Below are 22,584 nucleotides of genomic sequence, written 5' to 3' on the forward strand. Positions count from 1 at the left end.
CAGGCGGTCTCAGATAGCCCCTGCCTATTAGGAGAAGCCTGCCTCCCACAGGCAGGCAGAGGAGGGTGTGCACAGCCAGCTGCAGCTCTTCCAGAAAGCCCTGGAGGTCGGTTTTGCTGCAGATATGACAGTGCAGAATCACTGACATGTGAAGTGAAAGTTTTGGTTTTAGAAGCTCTAACCTCTGGGGCAGCCAAGAAGGATGCCCTTTAGAGAAGAAAAAAAGAACGTCTTCCAGGACCTTCCCCACAGAGTGGGCTCTTTTCCACCATGGACCTTTACCAACTGCAGGGAAGAGAGGAGCACAGAGCTCCAGTTCCCAGTGAGTGCGTCTGCTGAGAAACACTCCAGGAAATAAAGCACCCTTGACAGGATTCCAAACTCTGAGTCCCAGTGAAAGCAGAGGCTTCCTGGGACTGCATCAGTTCTCTGGACTCAGCTCAGAGTGAGTGATCCATCACTGCCCTGAGTGGCCATCAGCAATGTCCATCTCTGGGACCATTAACAAGCTTCCAAGGGTGGGGGCGCCTGGGTGGTTCAGTCGGTTGAGTTGCCCAACTCTTGGTTTCAGCTCAGGTCATGATCTCACAGTTTTGTGGGTTCAAGGCCTGCCTCGGGCTCCACGAAGCTGGCAGTGCAGAGCCAGCTTACGATTCTCTCTCTCTCTCTCTCTCTCTGCCCCTCCCTGACTCGCACTGCCTCTGTCTCTCTCAAAATAAATAAACGTTAAAAAAAAATTTTCCCTAAGGTGAATTTTGTGGTGTATGAATTATATTCCAATAAAGGTGTTGCTAAGGAAAAAAAATAAAAGTTTCCAAGGAAGCCAGGTTCTTCCTCCGCCTACCCAGCTCCATTAACTTTCTGCTGCCATCAGTCACTATCTAAAAACAGGTTTTCTCCCCAAGCCCCATGCCTGCATTCCTGTCCTTTTTCCACTGTCCGTTCTCTGTCAGGATCTTTCTGTGGAGGCCAGCACACATGATGTGTTTTAGTGAATAAGCAACCTTTACTAGAATGTGGGGAACTGAGGGTACGAATACAGTTGGGGAAATCACAAATCCACAATACTGGGTTCCTTATGTTCCTTATGTCCTCGTTGTCTTTTCCCTTTGCAGAGTAAAGGTACTACCTCTAAGACCTCATTACCTACAGTCTCAACAGAAGAAAGAGAAGTTGTTTAGAGCACCTGGGTGGCTCAGTCGGTAAAGCGTCTGACTCTTGACTTAAGCTTGGGTCATGATCTCATGGTTCATGGCTTCGAGCCCCACAATGGACTCACACTGACAGCGCAGGGCCTGCTTGGGACTCTCTCTCTCCTCTCCATGCCTCTCTCATGCGCGCTCTCTCTCTCAAAATAAGTAAATAAACTTTTAAAAAAAGAAGAAGAAAGAGAGGTTGTAGAAAAAAACAGTGAACCAGGACAGAGTTGGGGTTCTGCCTAACTAAAGCTAACACCCTGTGTGATCTTAGGGAAACCGACGCCTTCTCTGAGCCTCACTTTTTTGGCCAATAACAGATGTACTGAATTTTGTTACATCGACAGTGAAAGAGTGCCCACCTTCTCAGGGCTTGGGAGAATCACAAGGGCAAAAAAAAAAAAAAACAAAAAACGCTTTATGACTATGTCACGCTATGTTCACATAAGGGGTTACAAGTGTTACTATTTTAACTGTTTTAGCCGATGTCCCCTTCTAAAACTAGCTTCTTCCTTTCAACAACCTAGTTCAGGCAAGATTTTCTTTCCCCCCTGAAAAGACCTTTGGATCCACCCCCTGCCAGCCTCAGGGTGGGCTCTGCCCAGACGCTTTCCAACAGTGACACAGAGCTCCATCCGAGTGTCCTTCCAAGGCTTCTCTCCCAGTCCCTCTTTGTGTCCTTTCCACCAAACTTCGTCCACAGCGCCACCCACCCAGCCCGAATAGGGACACTCTTTTGATGGCCATGGCTTCTCCTCACCGCTTTTTGTCCTTTCTGAGGACAGGGAGCTCAAAACCACCCCAGCCATTAAGTGAAACCAGCGTGTGCTGAGAAGTCCCTGCACTGTCTTCTCTTTCACCCTTGCAAACCCAGGGGACCCACCTCCTCAGTGCACATTTACTTCACCTGTTCTGGGGCGGGGCCACACCAGCCCACAGCTGTCTGCAGCCTCTGGCCCTCCCACTTACCCTCGCCTCCACCTCTCTCTCTTGCAGGCCCGAGCCAGGTTCTGAGAGCCTTTGTCAGGCCTGAGAGGGAGCTTCCGCAGATGTCCCCAGTTGCTGCTGTCACTCTGGGAGAGCCGTCTGGCTGGGTGCAGGGAGAAGGACAAAACAGGTGTGGCTGCCAGGGAGGGCGGGCCAGCAGGGCCACGGGGGCAGAAACACCCTTTCTTCACAGAGCCCGGGCTGCCGGCTCCCCAAAGGTCTCCTTTCAGCACAGTGCCGTGCCTCCCGCAGAGCCAGCCGCAGACAGACTCCATGACTGGCTGTTCTCTGGAGCTCAGCCTCCCCACCTTGTGGCAGTGGGCCAGGAGGAACGGGACCCACAAGATCTAGTGTGTGCAATGGGGTATGCTTTGGAGCATCATTTTTAAGTGAAAACAAATACTGATACATCATGGACTAGAATCCCAAATTCATGTTCAGGGGAGAATACAGGTTAAGAGCAAAAGCTGCACCCTGAATCCAAATCATGCCTCACGTGAGCTTGATGACCTTCAGCGCGTTATTTAACCACTTGGTTTTTCCATCTGCTAAATGGAGATAAGAGCTTAACAGTATCTGGCACATATGAAGTCTTTTATAAGTGTTGGCTATCACCTTCCCTCATCTCCTGATGGATCTCCCCGCTTCTAGTCTTGCACACTTACCATCCGCACTGCCATCAGAGCGATCACATCCCTTTGCAACAGTTCCCAGCATCCTACTGCAAAAAGCTGAGACCGTTAGCCAAACTGTTAGGTGTATACACTTCAGGCACAATCTGGCCCTGCCCTACTTCCCAGCCCCAGGGCCACACAGCCAAGCAACTTGAAGTGCTCCAAGATGCCTGCTAGCTCACACATGCTCCTCCTCCCCCCACCTTCATCCACAGGTAAACCCACACCCCAGTCTCCCATTAGACTTGAGCTTAATGACAGCTCTTCCAGGAAGCCTTCCTTGATCCCTCTAAGCAGAGGAAGGCCACTGGAATGTATACTGCAGGAGCCCTCCCAGATCTCCTTTATCAAGCCTGTGTTGGCTACTAAGGGCTCACAGCCACCCCCTTTTCTTTTTTTTTTTAATTTTTTTAAATAATTATTTTTGAGAGAGAGAGACAGAGAGAGAGCGAGGAAGGGAGAGAGAAAGAGGGAGACACAGAATCCGAAGCAGGCTCCAGGCTCTGAGCTGTCAGCACAGAGCCCGACACGGGGCTCGAACCCACGAACCGTGAGATCATGCCCTGAGTCGAAGTCAGATGCTTAACCGACTGACTGAGCCACCCAGGCGCCCCTGGCCACCCCCTTTTCAAAGGGAGCCTTTGGGGGTGCCTGGGTGGCTCAGTGGGTTGAGCATCCGACTTCGGCTCAGGTCATGATCTCACGGTTCGTGGGTTCAGGCCCCGCTTCGGGCTCTGTGCTGACAGCTCAGAGCCTGGAGCCTGCTTCAGATTCTGTGTCTCCCTCTCTCTCTGTCCCTCCCCTGCTCACCCTCTGTCTCTCTCTCTCTCTCAAAAATAAAGATTAAAAAAAAAAAAAATCAAAGGGAGCCTTTGTTACCAGAGAGCACTGCAGCCAATGATTGACTAGGGGGTGGGGCAGGGGAATGGGTCCAAAAGGTCAGGCCCCTTGCCTCAAGGTGAGACCAATTCTGTGCTGGTGCAATTCATCCTTCAGGGATCCCTGTGGGGTCTGGCTGAAGCTAGCTCCAGCTGCAACACATCCTTCCTTGCATAGCTTCCCCCCCAGCCCTAGCCTGCTTCCTTCACTCCCCTCCTCCTAAGAACACTTCCTAAGTCAATCCCAAGCACCCCTGTCTCTGTCTCTGCTCCTAAGAATCAGAGTGGCCACTTCCTCCCCTAAACTCCCATGGTATGCCCTTGTTCATCTTTCCTCCATCCTGATGCATTGTTCTACACATCGTGCTGCTTACAGAGCTATCTCCCTCCTAGGATCAGAGCACAGCCTAGATCTTCATCACTTTGGATCCCTGGCACCTACACAGTGCCTACATGTGGTGGGTGCTCAGTAAATGCCTGTTGATCAATGCACAAATAAAAATCATATATGTGAGAATTTGATGTAAGCAATAAAATGTAACATTACCATTATGACTTTTATTACTATTTCTTCCATTCCAAATGCACATTTAACATCTCTGAAATCAGGACGCGTCTTGTAAGTGATAGCACGTCGTGGTTAAATCAGTAGCATTTTCTCTTTCTTAGTTGTACATAAAACTACAGCTTACTATTGCTGCTTACAATTACCGGTTTCTTAGGTTCAATACTACTGCTACCACAACTACGACTACTGAGGCTCAGTCTCCTGGGTTCTGGAGCCTGCAAGGTGAAGTCCACAGAACTGAGAGACCCCGTTACCTGAGCTCAGTAGCTGTCGGGCAATCAAGCTTTCATAAAGTGACTTACAAGTTCCCAGGGATCAGAAGGACCCCTGTTCCAGATGCCTCCAGAAACTGCCATGGATGCAGGCCAACGTGATATGGAACAAGCTCTGGACTGGGAGTCAGGAGGGCAAAGTGCTAAGCCTGGTTCTTCCTCTAGTTTTCTGGATGATCCCATGCAGGCTCTATCAACATGTTTATTGAAGATCTACTAAATGCTCGATGTGATTTGAGCCCACTGGATCCACTGGATCCACCCAGAGAGTAAGCCATTGTCCCCATTATACAGATAAGGAAGCTGACTTTCAGAATGGTGAAACAGCTCTTCCAAGGTCATACAGATGGAATTCAACCCCTGGACTCTCTGAGCCCTTCCCTCTGCTCTATGAGCATATGTCTCTGAACTTATGTTTTCCCAGTAAGGAAGCTGCATAATGAGGAGTTACAGACTGGAGGCTCACAATCCATCCTCACACCCAGATAGGTTTTATTTGACCCATATAATAATGCATTTGATCTGAAGTGAATTACAGTCGCTACCAACATTTTTTCTAATCAGGAGATTTAAACGAAAAATCAGGATTTCTGGTTTGTCGTGAAAAAGACTGGAACACTGGCCACATTGAGCCCTCCTTCTTGGAGGCGGAGCAGAGTAGCTCCATGAGGTGAATAGCACAGCATTAGGAGAGAGCAACACCGGGGTAGGAGCAGAGCCACGGTGGGACTCATACACCCTAACTCTCCACCCCTTCCCTGGCCACTGACCACCTCACTTGTGCTGTTTTCTTATACCCAGCCAGCCTTTCCTATTGAGAATGCCCCTGTTCCCTACGGGCCTTTGAGTGGGTGACCCTTGAATCAGATGAACTCCAATGCCCTCTCCAGCCCTGACAGCCTGTGTGTGGCTCCTCCCAGAATCTCCCCAGCAGCCCCCTCCAAGGAGGTCACTGTATGAACCTAGTTTGGAACCACTCAGGCAGGCCCCTGTCTCACACCTACCCCCTCTTTAGCTTCCATCACTGGGCCCCCGGTGCCTGTCCCTCTCCATTTCTCCTCCCTCCACGCCCAGAGCATCAGTCCCAGTCAGCAAGGGGGTTAGCCCAGGCCAGGGGTGGAGCCCCACCCAGGAGGGAGGGAGGGAGTGAGGAAGGCAGGGTTTTGTGTCTCCCAATAGGAAAGTAGTCTAAGGAGACGGAAGAAGGTGGGGAGGTTCCGCAGTCACGGAAGATGAACACAGGTTGACACATGAGGAAACACAAACAGTAAATCATCAAGAGAAAGAATGTACAGGTCTCAGCAGCAATTTAAGATATGCAAATTAAAACACCATTAAGGACCCATCATGGCCTGGAGTCCACGTGCAAATAAATAAATAAAACAAGAAAGCTGCTGATGGCAGGGCCATTAGGAAACAGCTGCACAGACATTGCTGGGCCACTATAAGCTGTTCAGACCTTTCTAGAATGTGATTTGGCAGTGTGTTGCAAGAGTTGAAGACCTTGATCAGGTAATTACGGTTGGGAGACCAGATTCCATGAATATAATTTAAAATGCCATCACAGAGGAGTTTTTACAAGAGAGGCTCATGGCACCTGTATATAGACCCAAAGAATGAAATCCATTCAGACTATGGTATGGTAACAGAAGGAAACATGAAAAGGCTGGCACATGGAAACAATCTGATGAAAACACTTGATGAAATCATGCTACGGTGACAAAATGAACACAAGGAAATAGTAAAGGTGGACCCACAAACTATGTTAAAACATCCCCAGGAACATTAGCAGCAATCAGAAGAGGATTCTGAACAACATAAATTGCTAAGGTGTAATGTTTATTCTAACTTGATCAAGACGGTTTAAATAACAATGATGGCGATGATGATGATATTGATGATGTAAGGGCCACTGAACAGGATTTAGTCACCATAAAAATACCCCAGCCAAACTCCCTAGAAGCAGGGAGGCCCAGGTTCCCAGCTTGATGAGGAAGGAAAAAGGGATGGAAATTGGGAGGGAAAGGGCTATGTCTGTGGGCAGGGGGCCCGCCCCAGAGCTTCCCTTACCAGGAGGTCTCTGAAAGACATCTCTCTCTAAAGAAACAAAATCACACAAATAAACCCACACCATTTAACCTCTAACGTCCTGGGTGCTAGCTCTTAGTGCTGCGTTTTCACTCTCAATTTTACTAATACCTTATTTCAGCAACTCCAGAGGTGACACCAGGGCTCTTTGCGGGCTAGCCTAGGAACCCAATCGCCATTTATAGCATTGTTTCTATGGAAATGTGTTTCAAGCTTCAAGAAGTCTAGCTGCTGACAACCCTGGGGCACGCACGTGGTCTCTAAATTAGGGAACTGAGACGAGCCCTACTTGCTGGGTCCTGGGCTCAGGAAGACAGCTTGTTACTTAGATTCTGTGGTAGTTAATACACACACCACCAGCAATGACCCCATTAGAGCAGGCTCCAGGTCGCTGTAGGGGGTGGAGATGGGACCACGGCATCTAGGAATGTACCTAATATTCTAGGGAAGCATGTGGACATTCTTTACCCCGCCTCCAAGCACACGGTGGAAGACTGGAAACTGGCCTCAGTACCCCTCATGAGTCCAGGTGAGCCCTGAGCCCACATGCTGTCCAATTTCTCCCTCACCCTGGCAAACCTCTAGCCACCAGGCCCCACTTTAGCCTGATCTCAGAACAAAGAAACTCCAAATCTTTGACAGTTCTGGAATTTGGTTTTAGCAGATCGGTGCTTGAGATAAATCACCAGGGCCCCAGCAGGGCCTGGACATCTCTCCACACGTGCACTGCTACGGTGGCTTCTGTTCTAGCAGGCTCCAACCTGCCTGCACAAGGTCTGCCCAGGGCTCTCCAGCCCCCACCCACCTCAGACTCCAAACAACACCGAGGAGTCTCCATTTCCTGCCCTGAACCACACTGGTCACAGGGAAAGGAGGATTGCAGGCCCTCCAAATAGACACTCCACATGTCAAGAAAGCTCCCCACTAAGAAGAAATGGCTACACACACACACACACACACACACACACACACACACACACACGCAAGCGCGCGCGCACGCAGAGAGGCAAAACCAAGGGGGAGTGTTGGAGTCCCAAGGTTCTGAGATGCCAGAGATATGAGAAGGTGGTCAGAAGAAGGTCAGCTGCTCAGCCACAAGGCCACATCTGCAGCTGCGAGTCCCAGCAGAGCTCATGGCAAGATGGGGGTTCACAGGGCCCTGACTGCTAAGCCAGAGGTAGACTGGATAAATGTGGGGGGGGGGGGGTTATGAGGCTAGCAATAAAGGGCAACTCAGAGTTTCAGTACTTTAATAAATATGTGCAACACTGGAAACACCCAAGACACTAACTCACTAGGACTCTATACCTGGGTGAGGCAGGGCTGCAGGAGGTCAGTGTGCAAAGCACACTCTCCCTGCTGCCTGCTGGAACTGCAGAAGAGAGAACAGGCCTCCTCCCTCTGTGGCTGAGACCGGGCAGCTTAGAGGTGAGTGGGTGGCTCAGAGGCGGGCCTCAGGGCCACACATACTCATGGGGCTGGTTCCCTGGAAAACCAGGTGTGAAGAATCGTCTGGGGGCTCTGAGGCCACTTGGGGGGGGGGGTCACCTGCATCAGGCAGAGTCCATGCCGGGAGCCCCAGAGTTATACAGTCAGACAGTCTGTGAAGTCAGGCCTTCCATTACTAAAAGACTCCGTTAGCCAATCTGAATTCTCCAGCCCCTGCAGTGCAGGTGGCTGATAAGACACAGCAGTTCTGTCTTCCCTGTGGTAACAGATGCGAGGCTTGGAGGTTCCTCCCCCTGGCCTTCCCACCCACATCCAAAGTCTTTGCTACCTTAAGGTCTTTTTAAAAAAAAAAAAGTATATAAATTACATACATTACTAAAACAATTGCAAACACACAAATACTCTATTCATAACCACTTCACCTAAATCCAGTATTTACCTTATGCCAATTTATACCATGACCAATGTAATCAGTTCTTACCCACTGAAGTATGTGTGCAATTTTGCCTGCTAAAACAGAAACCATTTTCACCAAAATTCATCAACATTTTCCTGTGAATTAACATCACCTTCATATTGATTTAACAATGGCACAATAGGGCGCCTGGGTGGCGCAGTCGGTTAAGCGTCCGACTTCAGCCAGGTCACGATCTCGCAGTCCGTGAGTTCGAGCCCCGTGTCAGGCTCTGGGCTGATGGCTCGGAGCCTGGAGACTGTTTCCGATTCTGTGTCTCCCTCTCTCTCTGCCCCTCCCCCGTTCATGCTCTGTCTCTCTCTGTCCCAAAAATAAATAAAAAAACGTTGAAAAAAAAAATTTTTAAATATATTGTTGTATGTGAGTTACCGGGATTGCCTATTTTCCAAGATAGTTTTCCTGACATTATCTCTCAATCCTAGCAATCAAGTTCTACTCTTAAAATCTGCTTTCCCTAAGTCCCCAGTGGGTCTGGCATCTGGAGTACACATCCTAGGATTGAATGTTGGAGGTAACTCAATCAATTTGCTGTGGAGTATGACGAAGGAGGACAGAGAGATGTAGGTAGGAAGGTAGAGAACTGGGATGGACAGGAGGGGGGAGCAGGTCCCGTGGAGGCAGAAACAAAGGCAGATCCCACATGCTGTCCCTTCCAAAACAAGCCAGTACTTCCCTAGACATCAAACCCGCTCCAACACCCAAGCTCCTCCCCAGGAGCCAAGAACAAAAACACATTTCGATGGATTCCTAAATGACATCTTAGAAATACTACGTGCTTCTAAGTTCTGGAAACATATTCTGCAAACAGCATAAGTCATGCACTCATCACTGGTCAAGCAGACCCATGCACGTGTGGGCTCAGCCCTAAGGGCGGTTCAACTTGAAGAAAGAAAGTCCACCTCATCCGCCGTGGCAGGAAGATGCTGCTCCACAGAGCTCTCTAAGTGGCAGACCCCAGACAACTGTTGTGGAATTTCTCAGCGGGAAAGAACCACATGTAGTTTAAGTCTCTCATAGACAAACTGAGACCCCAAGTCCCGGCTTTGGGGCTCCCACTGTATGCTGCAATCATAGCCAGGAGGATCTGTTCCTCTTCCCCCACAACAGGAAGAGCCATGGCCGGTCCTGTCACCAGATTAAATAAGGCGTTTATTTTAAAGAGCCTCAGTCTCTTCTTTCGTGGTCTGCTGACTTGTTTTCCCTAGTTCCTTCCCTGTGCAAAGCCAGAAGACAGTGCCAGCCATGGAAACTAAGGAATCCTCTAAGGGAAGCTGGTATTGATCCTTTTCTTACGGGTTGGGACCAGTGAGGAGGGTGTCACCTTTAACCAGCTCCTTCTCACAGATGCCTCCTCAGAGTCCTTCTCAGGGTGAGGGGGACCCAGAAGCCATGCTTTGTGCCCCTACATCCCCTTCCCACCCTTCACCAGGGCCTAGTGGGCAGGCTCAGTGGAATAGCAAAGCCACCAAAGCAGTGGTTCCACCAGTAGGTGCAAAGGGAGGCTTCCATGTAGATAAACAGTTCACCCACCACACACGTCCACGCCAGGCCCTGGGCCTGCCCACTGCTCTCTCACATCCCCTCAGGCTGTCCTTCCAGCCCCATCATGGGACACCTACTGTGTGCCAGGCGCAGTTCTGCACCAGCGAGGAGCCACGCACACCTGCAGGGGATGCCAGTCCTACCGCGGGGAAGTTCCGCTGCCGACGCTAAGGTGGAGGCTCAGGAAAGCAGTAGGGAAGTAGGTGACTTCTGGTGGATCCTGTGGGCATCTGCCAGGAGGAAAAGGGCAGGGCGGACATTCCAGGGAAAGGAAGCAACAACACACAAGGCACAGAGGAGCAAAAGTGCATTAAGCAGCAGAGAGAACACAACCGGCCGCGCTGGGAGGGCGGAGGGGATGGCAGGAGAAGAGGTGGAAGGGTGGACGAGGCCTCCAAAGTGGGCCTCGCGCACCATTCCGAGCTTTCTCCTGCAGGACCTGGCAGCTCTCAAAGGTTTTTAAGAGGGGGGACGTGTTCACAGCTGTGTTTCAGTAAAATAACCAGGTCCTTCAAGCCCGCTTTTCCATTTCAGTGTTGCTTGTAACACGATTTCATTTCATCGGGCCAAAAATGCACAAGTCAGTATCAACTCTAGTTCCTGCCAGAGTACTAGCCAGGAACACCCCAGCTTGTCCTTCCCAAGGGCCATCCTGACCCCACACTGGTGACCAAGACCCCCTTGGAATCGCCTCTAGTCCAGGTGTAAGAACCTAGCCCACGATACATCCAGCTTGGTGGAGGCAGCAGGCTCCCACTTCTAGGCACCAGGAAAGAGACTCTTAGAAGGCTGGCAGTCATCACAGCCTGAGCCCAGTAAGTTCAAAACTACATTTTTCTTTTTCTTTTTTTTTTTTTTTTAAATGTTGATTTATTTATTTTGAGAGACGGGGCAGGGAAGGGGCAGAGAGAGAGAGAGGGAGAGAGAATCCCAAGCAGGCTCTGCACTGTCAGTGCAGAGTCTGACATGGGGCTCAATCCCACCAACCGTGAGATCATAACCCGAGCCAAAATCAGGAGTCTGCTGCGGCAGCACACCCGTAATCAAACTCACTAGTTTGGATTTCTGCAGCAAAGCATATGTGTATTCATACTAAAAGGGATAAATAGGGGCGCCTGGGGGGCTCAGTCGGTTAAGTGTCCAACTTCAGCTCAGGTCATGATCTCACAGCTGGTGGGTTCAAGCCCCCCGTTGGGTTCTGTGCTGACAGCTCAGAGCCTGGAGCCTGCTTCGGATTCTGTGTCTCCCTCTCTCTCTGCCCCTCCCCCGCTCTTGCTCGCTCTCTCTCTCTCTCTCTCTCTCCTTCAAAAATCAATAAACATTAAAAAAAAAAAAAAAAAGTCGGGCGCTCAACTGACTGAGCCACCCCGGTGCCCCTTTTTCTTTTTAAAGGAAATTAATTCCTTCGTCTAAGGCTATTGGAACTGAATGATCAAGATTTCAGACAAGGTGCCCTTGCTTCAAAGAGCTACAACCAGAGGATTTGAGGATAAGAAGAGAGTCAGTGCTCCCCTAACCCAACACGCTCTCATTGTGTGGATGAGGAGACCCAGCAGCCCCCGGCACACGAAGCCCTCGCTCCTTTAGCTCTCTCTCTCTCTCTCAGGCAGGATCCTGGGTAGAATATTTTCAGAACTGGAGAGGTGCCCAGTCTTGTTGCTTTGGACAGCTTGGGCACCAGGGACCTCAGTCATTCCACAAACCAAGCCTGAAGCCAGAACTCCAACCTCCACTCTGAAAAGCAAGGTTGGACCTCCCAAATACCTCACGGCCCGGAGAGTCTTGCCCAAGCCCAGAGGAGAAACAGAATTCAAGCTGTAACTGCCTGTTAGCCAGCGAGAGCCAAGCCTTGGACTCTGTCCTCACAAGGCAGCGCTGAAGTTTTCCAAGTGGAATCAAATGTGCAGGGAGGACCCAGATGCTGGGATGACCTCTCTTTTCCACTGGAATCATTCAGACTCCAGAGGAGAAATCCCATCGCTAATGAAGTGCTTAGTTCTCCGGAGCATGTAAGAATCCTGCAGTTTAGCTGGAGGCCAAAAGAGTCAGAAAAATGTCAAGAAAGATTAAGATCAAGATGTAGATATTTTCAGTGGCCTAAGGGGGAGGCTCCGTCTCCTCCTCCCATGTCCACTCTCAGGGACGTGGCACTGTGAATCCTGGTGGGAGGCAGAGTTCCACCTGCTGCTAGGCAAGCTGGAACCTCAGGGCCTCATTCTTCAGTACTGCCCAGCAGTGAGAACATGGGCATGGGACCTGAGCTGGACAGCCAGACGCTCAGCCTGGGTTCTGCCAGTGGAGTGAGTGGCAAGGAGACTTCAGAACTCACTCCGGAGGGGGTGGCAGCGTCCAGCTCAGCTGGCAGCAGTGATGCCTCCACTTTGGTGCCAGCCACCCAACTGCCCACAGGTCCCGACTGATTTCTGAGCCTTTGTTCTTCAGGCTTTCAGTGAGCCACCACGTATCCTTCCAGTTCATTCTTTTTCTCCTGAATGTAGCCGAGTCCTAAGACCTGGACCGCCCCACCATGTTCACAATGCTTCCTCTGGCCCCCCAAGATAACACCTACACTCAAGCTTCTGTCTTCTCCTCTGTGAAAAGAGTCTAACTTAAATCGCCACACATCCGAGAGGACTGCAGCCACCTAGTAGTCACAAATACGGACAAATGCCATAAATGCTGAATGTAACAGCCTCCCTGTCCCTGGTTCTACTGGCTTGGGGCATTAATATCAGAAATGAAAGGCGCTGACGCTCCCTTGGATGCCTCCCTATTTCCCTACCCAGGTGGATGTGGGGGCAGGAAACCTGGGTTCTAGAACTTGCAAGTGCCACTGCAACCCTGCGGCAGGTGACGCCCACCCTGCCAATCTCACAGGGAGGTGAGACCAAATGAGAAGCCCCCATGGCACAGCCCCATTAGCCCCTAATTCCCAAGTCAATCATTCTTTTCAGTCTTCTCTTTCTTGATGCCAACAGTCGATGGATTTCAACTCAATTTAATGAATACTTATGGAGAACTTTCTATGTGCCACATGCCATACTAGGTGCACAAAATCATGGTCCCTGTTTTCATCAAATGCAAAGTTCCCTCTTCCCTCAGCTTCTATGACACCGTGCTCTCCTGGGGTTCTTCCTTCCTCACCACTGGTTCCTTCTCAGTCTCTACTGCTGATTCCTTTACACCGTGCCTCTTCAATGGTGATCCCCTCACCTCCTACTGTGTCTCTCCATGCTGCCATCGGCTTCCATGATGCCGTCAGCTTCCCTATCTCCAAGCGCCTTCTATGTTCCGGGGATCCCCAAATGTCTGCTCCAGAAAGTCTGACAGACAGAGGGGTTGAAGGGAGGTAATCGGGTTTGGAACTTGTCTTGAAGTTGACACAGTAAGTCATCATTTTTACTTAAATGGTTTATTTGGGATGGCTTAGTTAGGATTCACAGAGGGCAACACCCTCCATCGCCATCACTGGGGGATCTCCTGCCCCAGACCCGTATGTCCAACTGCCCGCTAGACATCTCTCTCGGATGTCCCAGAGTACCTCCAACTCAACATGTCTGAAATTAGACTCATCGTCTCTCCCCAAAAATCTGTTCTTCTTCCTATGTCTCAAGTAGACACCTGAGCAAACACTTCAACTTCTCCCTTGCTCTATACATTTGATTGGTCCTCACGGCCTGTCCACCCAACTCCCTGATGCCTTCCTAATCCAGCCCCTCCCTCCTGCACCACTCTGGCTTAGATTCCTCCATCTTGCCCCAAAGACTGCAGTGACCTCCTCTCTGGTCTCTTTGCTGCCCATCTTCCCCATCTCCAGTCATGCCTCCACATCACAGCTGAATGAATGATCTTTCAAAATGAAAATCTCTCTCTCTCTCTCTCTCTCTCTCTCTCTCTCTCTCACACACACACACACACACACACACACACACACACACACACACATAGCCAGTCCTCTGTGGCTCCTACTGCCCTCACCTAAGGTCCAAACCTCTTAGCCGACACAAAAGGCTGGCATGTGACCCGGCCCCTGCCTGCCCCTTTCAACACCCTGTCCCACCAGTGCTCCATCACACCCTGCTGCTTGCAGTTCCCGAGGGGACCATGTCATGCCTCTACTGCAGTTGCCTGAGCTGCTCCCCATGTCGAGTATGCCCTGAGTCTCTTTGCTACCTGGTGGACACCTACTCATTTCTTAGGACTCCGCTCACAATCAGGTCCTCCAGGAAGCTTCTCATTCATTAATTCCACAGCATTCACCAAGCACAGGTACCATGAGAGGCACCAGGGCCACCCTGGACCTTTCTTAACATTCCTCTCTCCTCTGGCCTGGCAGAAGTGACCAGCTCCTCCTCTAAGCCCAGCAGACCCCTGAGCACATTGACAGTGACAGCGTGTCACTAATTGCTCTGGCTTTTGCACATGTCTGTCTCCCTCACAAACCATGAACACCTTAAAGGGGGAGGCTGGATCTTCTTGATCTCTGTATGCCGAGTACCTAGCACAGAGCACACAGTAGGGATTCAATAAATGCATGTCGCACGAGTGAGTAAAAGAATCAAGAACGTGAGGTAGGGGCGCCTGCGTGGCTCGGTCTGTTAGCTGTCCAACTTCAGCTCAGGTCCCACGATCTCCCGGTTCGTGGGTTCGAGCCCCATGTTGGGCTCTGGGATGACAGCTCAGAGCCTGGAGCCTGTTTAAGATTCTGTCTCTGTCTCTCCCACTCGTGCTCCGCCCCCCCCACCTCAAAAATAAAATAAACATTAAAAAAAAAAAAAAGGAACGTGAGGGAAAGTACCCTGTAAACCACGCTGGGCACGGTTACCTCTGCTACTGCTCTGGCCGGTTTTCTTCTTCTCTGTCACTGGACAAGTCAGATCTTAAATGCCAGCTGGGTGGTTCAGCACAACCTCCCTGGAGAGATGGTGGAGGAAATGCTGAGCCTTTCACCATGTCTAGTGCAAGTGGAAGTGGGGTTGGGAGTGGCTGTTGACTCCTAAGTTGTCACAGAACACCTGCTATTGGCAAGCCACAGAGGAAGTGGACATGGGCTCGTGTGGAATGTCCCTTGCAGGCCCCTTACGATGGCCCGTGATAGGGAGACTGGGGAGGGGACAGAGGAGAGTGGATAGAGAGGGCTAGAGGGCTAGTGTCTTAGGCCAGAGAAAAGTGCATTCCTGGGCCTTCCCCTGGGTCCCTCATGGGATCTTAGGAACTGGGATCTTAGGAACTGGGAGAATTCCTCCATTTCTGTAGTGTTAACTCAACCCACTTTCTGCGCTTTGAAAATACTAAGTAATCTTATTGACCAAATGAGTCTGGTTAGGAGTTTTTAGGGACTCAACAGGTTGATGGCCATGAAGATCAATTAAGATTATAATAACATAATATAATGGCAAGAAGTCTATTCAAAAAACATCCCACTCTCTTCCAAAAGACCTCCCGTCTCCCACTGCTTATTGTTGTTTGTAAGTTTCTTCTTTTTATATCTTTGCGTACTGCCGTAAGGAAACTGAAGAGATGGGAGTCCTTGGCTTACAAAGAGACTTGCTGGAACTAATGATTACGATGATCCATGCAGGATGGCAAAAGGAAATAGAATAATATGGGGTTTGTGCCCTGACCCTTCCATTCAGCAGCTGTGTGACCTTAGAGAAGCCATGTATCCTCTCTGAATCTTAGTTAAAAATGAGAGAGTTATTATAGGTGCCCTTCCTAGCTTTACATTCTTTTTTTTTTTTAATTTTTTTTTAACGCTTATTTACTTTTGAGACAGAGAGAGACAGAGCATGAACGGGGGAGGGGCAGAGAGAGAGGGAGACACAGAATCAGAAGCAGGCTCCAGGCTCTGAGCCATCAGCCCAGAGCCCGACGCGGGGCTTGAACTCACGGACCGCGAGCTCGTGACCTGAGCTGAAGTCGGACGCTTAACCGACTGAGCCACCCAGGCGCCCCAACATTCTTAACCTCAGGATTCTCTAAGATGCTGTTACTGCAGTTACTATGAAACAGGGACTGGATGAAAACAGTCCCTGAAGTCCTAGTCAGCTCTAAAAGTTGACTGTTTAGTGAAACAGCAGATTCTAGAAATTATTGGTTTATTAAATGTGGTTTACACATAACTTTTCAGAAATAGTTTTCTTTGTAAATTCTAGTTTCACCCATGTATGTTCTTCAAAACTTTCAATTAAAAGTCCATTCGTTATTAACTGCAACATTATGTGTAGTTGCAAAAGACTGGAAGCAGCCCAAATGCTCTCCAGTAGGAGACTACTTAATTAAATGAGGGTATTTTCCTACAGTGGAGTACTAGCCATTGGAAAAAATGAGGCAGCTCTACGTGCGTTGTTGTAGAATAATCTCAAAGACACATTGAGTGAAAAACAGAATGCAGAACCCTGTGTATAGTATGCCAGAACTTGTTTATATATTCATACTTTCCTTAATCTGCAGAGGCTACATCTGGAAGCACGGCTGAAAAATGACAAACTGTTGCTGCCTAAGACAGGGACACTGAAGGATTGAAAAAATGGGAACATTAGAGACTGGGAAATTTATCTTTTCAAAGTTTCATGTTATCAAATTTATCAATATTTTCTTATGGCTTCTGCTTTGTATCTTTCTTAAGAAGGGCTTCCTTCCCTCAAGGTTAAAATAGATATTTATTTCTCTAATTCTATTGCATTTGTATATGTGGGCATAATATGTATAACAATCTCTTTTCTATGTTGAAATGACTTTTGAGACTAACTTTATGCTATACAACATCTCTTTTGAATTTTCAACCATATTTATACCTTTTTAAATAGAAAGTTGGGATGGGAGTGAGAATCTACCAGATTTCATTTTTATAGAAAACAAAAATTTTAAGGAATCTATTTTATAGAGTACATCTTATGGTTTGTGAATTGTAGCTCAATTCAAAAAGAAGGCATCTAGCTTATATGGCAAGGTTGAGGTTAACAGCATGAGAACTGGGTGGAGACAGAATCCTCCCAGTCAAGGCCAATATTAGGGTTTAGCCAGGATCTCCCAGAGACTCAGTTTTATAGTTTAGCCTAGTTTTATAGGTTCAATGCCTCTTTGTGCACAACAGACCTGCAGCTAACCGGGAAGCATCTCTCTGTCTTCCTCAAAAGTCTTGCCTGAGAGGTGGCCCCTCCTCCTTCTAACAGTTTGGTTCTCTTGGAAGGACAGGCCACCCAGATGACAAATGCTCTTCCCTAAGAGCTGCCGTTCAGGCATAGGACACTGTGGGGCAGGCAGGTCAACGGGGCTCAAATCAGGACAAGGAGGAGCCGGTGTGGAAGCTGGACAGATACCATCTGGCGCCCATGGGGAAGAGGTACTGGAAATGGAACAGAACAATGAAGTGCAAAGCCAGGAGGCGCCAGAGAGGCTAACGGGCAAGAGGAGGCAAGGCTGGAGAAACGTTTAGAATACAGACCAGGAACTTGGTCCTTGGTGCTTGGCGCGGCTGTGTGTGTCTACACACAAACGGACAATATTTGATAGCCGTTGCCATTTTATCCTCATCACCAAATATTTACTGGGACTTGCTGTGAGTAGAGCACCAGGCCTGAAGATACAAATAGATTTAAAACAGCGACTTCCAGTTTAGTTAAGAAGGGATAAAAGTGATCCACACAAAGGCACATTGAAGGAGCTGAATGAAGGGTATGAGTGAAGGCCAAAGGAAATGTTAAAAATCCTTTAGGCCAGGTTTCAAGGTCTTCTTCAGCCCAGTGGATGTTACTGGAGTCCCTGGGGGATGCCCCGCAGGATGGGACAGGGGAAGTTCTTGAAGAGGGAAACATGAACAGGGCTAGAGGGAAAGCAGGAACCTCTGTTCTGTTCTGCTTCTCTGTTCTGAGCCAAGCAGAACAGAAGAAAAAGGCATTCCAGGCTTCCAGGGAAGCATGAGAGGTAGGAATGCTTGCCACCAGCAGTTTGGACAAACACACAGAGTGGGTCACTGGGTCAGAGCAGAGGGTTAGGGCAGGAGATCAGCAGAGGCCAGACCCCTGTGTGGAAGGCCCTGACTGCCAGCCTAGAAGTTTGATCCTTACCATGCAGACAGTGGGGAGCCATTGAAGGCTGCTGAGCAAGAGGGTGACTCTTGCAACCAGGCATCTTAAGTGACATTACAGAGAGCCTTTTATCCGAGGCTTATGCAAAGCCTTGTGTATATTTCAAGGAGCACTTGGTGCAGAAAGTCAGAAAGTCGTAAAGCAAGGCCCTGTGTCACGGAGATGAGGACAAAAAAAGGTTTAAGGGTCTTACAAAGAGATGCTTCACTGAGTGCGAGAAATGAAGGGGGGAACATTTTAAAGAAGGAAACAAATTTGCAGGACAGAACTGCCAGGCATCTGGAAAACTGTAGCACTTTCTTCAGAGTCGGGCATGCCCTCTTTTAGCTGGGGGTGTTCTGCCTCCTTTTTTGGAGGTTAGTTGTGGTGTCAAAACACTGGGTTGTGGTGTAGGGAGTGAGGCAGCTGGGAGGAGGCAGATGAACAGAAATATATATATATCAGGCCTGGAGAGCATAAAAGGCCTTCATTCTGAGCCCAGCTTCTTGCAAGGGACTTCATCGGCCTCTCTCAGTGGCACTTGGGGGTTTTCGCCAGAGTTGCTGAGCTTGCTAATTACCTCCAACAGTTTCTCCTCTTGAAACAAAATGATTTTTAAAATCTGTCGGTTCCCATGCAGAGCTTTTTCAATATTGTTCCTCGTCGTGCATAGTGAGGCGGCAGGGCTGCTCAGGGGCCGTGAACTGGGCAGCAACTTTAGGCCATAAATCAGCATTTACATAAGGTGGGAGAGGAAGTCGGGATTATGTTTCCGGTCCTACCCTGGGCCATGTACAACTCCAGGCAAGCCAGGAGAAGGGCCTGAGTTAGGCACAAAAATCAGCCAGGTTGAGCTGAAGATGTGGGCAGGCAACTAACGCCTGGTGGGGCCACAACTCCAGGAAATCCGCTTCCTTCTTCCTCTGGCCTTTGCAAGGGGTCCCTCTCCTCTGTTCTCCTGCCCACACTCCTAAGGTCCTTCGGGCACCTTCAGTCTCTGCAGGTTCTAAATTAACACTAAGTACTGCAACTCAAAACTGTCTTTTCTTTGGGGTCAGAAGGGAATGCTCCCCTCCTCTGCACCTCAGGGCTAGTGCTGGGCACCAGTAGGTCCTTACTAAAGCAACCGCATCGGGTGATGCAGCTTAACCAGAACCCTGACAGTCAAGTTCAGTAAAAACACAAATGTACCCAGAACAGAAGGTTGTGCAACTCAGGAACTCCTACCATGGTGGTGTTTTTGCGCTAAACCTCATTCCCCTGTGGCAATTGTGCTTGTACGTCCCAGACTTTCTAGAAACGTCCTGATTTCATATGTTTTTCCTCGAGTCTCTGGAAGCACATAGGTGTCTGCCAGGGACTGTGCCCTAATGTTTTGGTTTGACAACTTGACACTGTGCCCATGACACACAGCTGGCATGAGGCTGCAAAACAGCATTTTTTCCTTCAGGTGAAACTCAGTTACTGGGTTGGGGAGAAGGCCAGGCATGGGGAAGCTGCAGTGTGCCCGCGCTATCAGTACCTGGCGCTCTGAGCGGAGAGGCAGCCCCAGCACTGCGGTGGGACGGTGCCACAGGGTCACACAGCACCCCCGTGGTGCAGGGCTGAGAGGTGCCCCGTGACAGTCCTCCACCTAGGCCATGGGGAGAGTGGGTTAAGATACGGGGTGGGAGGGGCGCCTGGGTGGCTCAGTCGGTTGAGCGTCCGACTTCAGCTCAGGTCATGATCTCGCGGTCCATGAGTTCAAGCCCCGCATCGGGCTCTGTGCTGACAGCTCGGAGCCTGGAGCCTGCTTCGGATTCTGTATCTCCCGCTCTCTGCCCCTCCCCCGCTCATGCTGTGTCTCTCTGTCAAAAATAAATAAACTTAAAAAAAAAAAAAAAAGATACGGGGTAGGAGCAGAATGGCCCTGGTTGTATCCTGTACAAGCTTTTTGACTGTTTTTTACATCCCTCTTACTACAGTTAGCCACATCTGAGGCCCTCAAGGAGAACCTGTTTGCCTTCTTTCCACACTTGCAGGCCTGGCTCCCTTCCTGCAGCGCAGAAGCTCAGGAGGTATGAGGACCCCCATCCTGCTCTGCGGCTGCAGACCGGGCTCAGGAAATGGGCCAGGGGGCTCTTCTGGAGAAAATGTCCTTGAGGCACCCCCCCTGCGGGTGCCGCCCCACCCACCCCAGACACCATCACAGACACACAGTCTCAAAGCCCCAGCACTTTTCCCTTTGCCCAGAAGACAATAAAGGAATTAGGACCCACCTACTAAGTTTCTGCAGCTGACGCTTCAAGGCTCAAAGTCGAGCTCGCCAGCTCAGTCACACATGTCTGACGTGTCCTCTTTGCAACCAGGCCCCACTCCAAAGCGACCGTGCAATTTTGCTAATTCAAACTGCTTTCCCGTTTAGGGAGGCTGATAGCCATCTCCCATCTCCTTTTCCTGCTGACGTCATCCCACATTTTCTACAGACACAAATAAGGGCACAGTTCCCGGGATAGTTTTCAGGCTGCCTAAGGTGGAAGTGGAGGGGTCTGCCCTCCTGGGTCCCCTTCACTTCTCTGGTGTTTGGCAAGTTGTCGGAGGTTAAGGGAGAGGCAAGGAAATAAATCACCTAGCTAAGACTAAAGGCCAAAAAAGAACTTGGTGACTGCAGATCAAGCCCAGATCTGTCCTGGGCATTTGCAATGCAAATCTGCGTTTTGTTCCCTGCCACCAAGGTCTTGCACAATAGCCTGTGTATAAACATCCACGCCAACAATGCCTGACTGTGCAATCACGCCGTAATTACAGGCCGGCAGGAAGCTGCTGCTAGGAACTGCACCATTCACCCTCTAGACATCCCATGTCGGAGTCCCCACGGCACCGACGTACATTCCGGCACACCAACGCCGTCCCGCCGCTGCCCCGGCCGGGCCGCCGCTGCTACAGTCGCAGTCTCCAAGCCAGGGAGCCTGGCCGCCACCCGCCCGCCCGGCCGGCCTGCCAGCCCTGAGTTACTTTGCAGGGATGTCATAAACTTCTCAGCTGTTCTTTAAAAAGCCCTGCGCCACGAGGCTACCGAGGGCGGCGGGAACCACCAGTAAGGTTCACAAGCACAATCCTGCAGCCCTAGCAGTTTTAGAAAACAGAAGAGAGCTGAGATGCCACAGAGTCCACTGGAAGCGGGTTTCGGAGTTTTATATAGAAAACATTCACATATGTACGTGGGCGTGCTGACAGTTTTTATGGCTAAATTGCAAAGTGTTAGGCCTTAGGGATTACTGTCAGGTTCGGGACGAGGTGTGGGAGGAGAAAGAATGGGGGAGTCAGGAGCGATTTGTTGAAAGGGGGCTTGGGGGCAATTCTGGTTTTGCTTTTTTGGAAAGGAGCAGGGTTGTTTTCCCAAAAGTCCGAGTTGCTCTGCTCTTCGTCACTGGAGGGCCGAGCAAAAGAAAAGTGGGGGGAAAGTTTCTTTAACTTCCTTCCTGCAACCTCACCGAAGGCTGCGAAGAGGAAGAACACGTCCCCCTGGGAAGCACCGGGCAGGGCTGGGGGACGGCTGCGCCCAGCCTCTGGGGGTGCGGGACGCTGGGCGGACGACTAGCTCCGCACGCAGGCCGCGGGCAGCCCCTCCCCGCACCCCTCCTTTAGCACACGGGCCACCCGGTTGCAGCCCCGGCTGTTTCAACTCCCGCGGGAAACCGGCCACAACAGGGGCGCAGCCTGGGGCCTCCGACCCCGGCCACGGAGCGCCCGCCCTCCCCTCCCCCCTCCCCCCTGCAGCGCCGCCCGCACCCCAGCGCCCAGCGCGGCGGGCCCAACCCGGCCCCCCACATCCCCGCCCGCAGGGCCAAGCCCCGACCCCACGCGTTTCCGAGCCCCACGCCGGCGCCCCGGCGGTAGAGGGGGCGCCCGGCCCGCGGCTCACCTGCACGCTCGATCCCGGGGCCGCTCGGAGGGGCGCGGGGCGCTGGGCGCAGGCGAGCGCGGCCCGCAGACTCAAACTTTGTTGCTCTCGGGACGGCGCAGTCGTCACTTCCTCGCGGAGCGGGCGGCGCGGCCCGGGCTGTGACCCAGCGGCTCGCGCGGTGGCGCGCCGGGCCCTGCAGCCGCCCGCCCGCTCGCGCCCCCGGCTCTTGCGCGCCCCGGTTGCCCGGGCGCCGACTCCCCAGCTCGGCTCGCCCACGGCTGCCAGGGCCCCGCGGCCAGTCGTCCGCCGAGCCTGCACCCCTGCGGGTCGTTTCCGCGCCGAAGAACTGCGACCGAACCTGTGTTCTCAGGCTGGGTCTGGAAGGTGGCGTTGGGTTCAGGGACCCCGGCGAGCTGGGGTTCCAGGGGAAACACACCCACCGCACAAACAAAAGGGGGGAGGAGGAGGAAGGGAAAGTTTTTCAGTTTCACGTTGAGGCT

General features: G+C 50.9%; 1 protein-coding gene across 2 annotated transcripts in view; it reads right to left on the reverse strand.

The window, feature by feature from the left end:
- The window catches only part of MIDEAS (mitotic deacetylase associated SANT domain protein), a 67,098-nt gene extending 44,896 nt beyond the window's left edge, over positions 1–22,202 (reverse strand). The window contains exon 1 of one of the 2 annotated variants that reach the window (XM_042990074.1): positions 22,103–22,202. The gene's annotated coding sequence lies outside the window, so the exon portion shown is untranslated. Of the gene's footprint in view, positions 1–10,206; positions 10,996–22,102 lie in introns of those variants that run through there. The other variant, XM_042990076.1, reaches the window with a different exon arrangement.
- Between the last annotated feature and the right edge of the window lie 382 nt (positions 22,203–22,584).

Source organism: Panthera tigris, chromosome B3, assembly GCF_018350195.1.
Source record: "Panthera tigris isolate Pti1 chromosome B3, P.tigris_Pti1_mat1.1, whole genome shotgun sequence".
NCBI classification, from domain to species: Eukaryota; Metazoa; Chordata; class Mammalia; order Carnivora; family Felidae; genus Panthera; species Panthera tigris.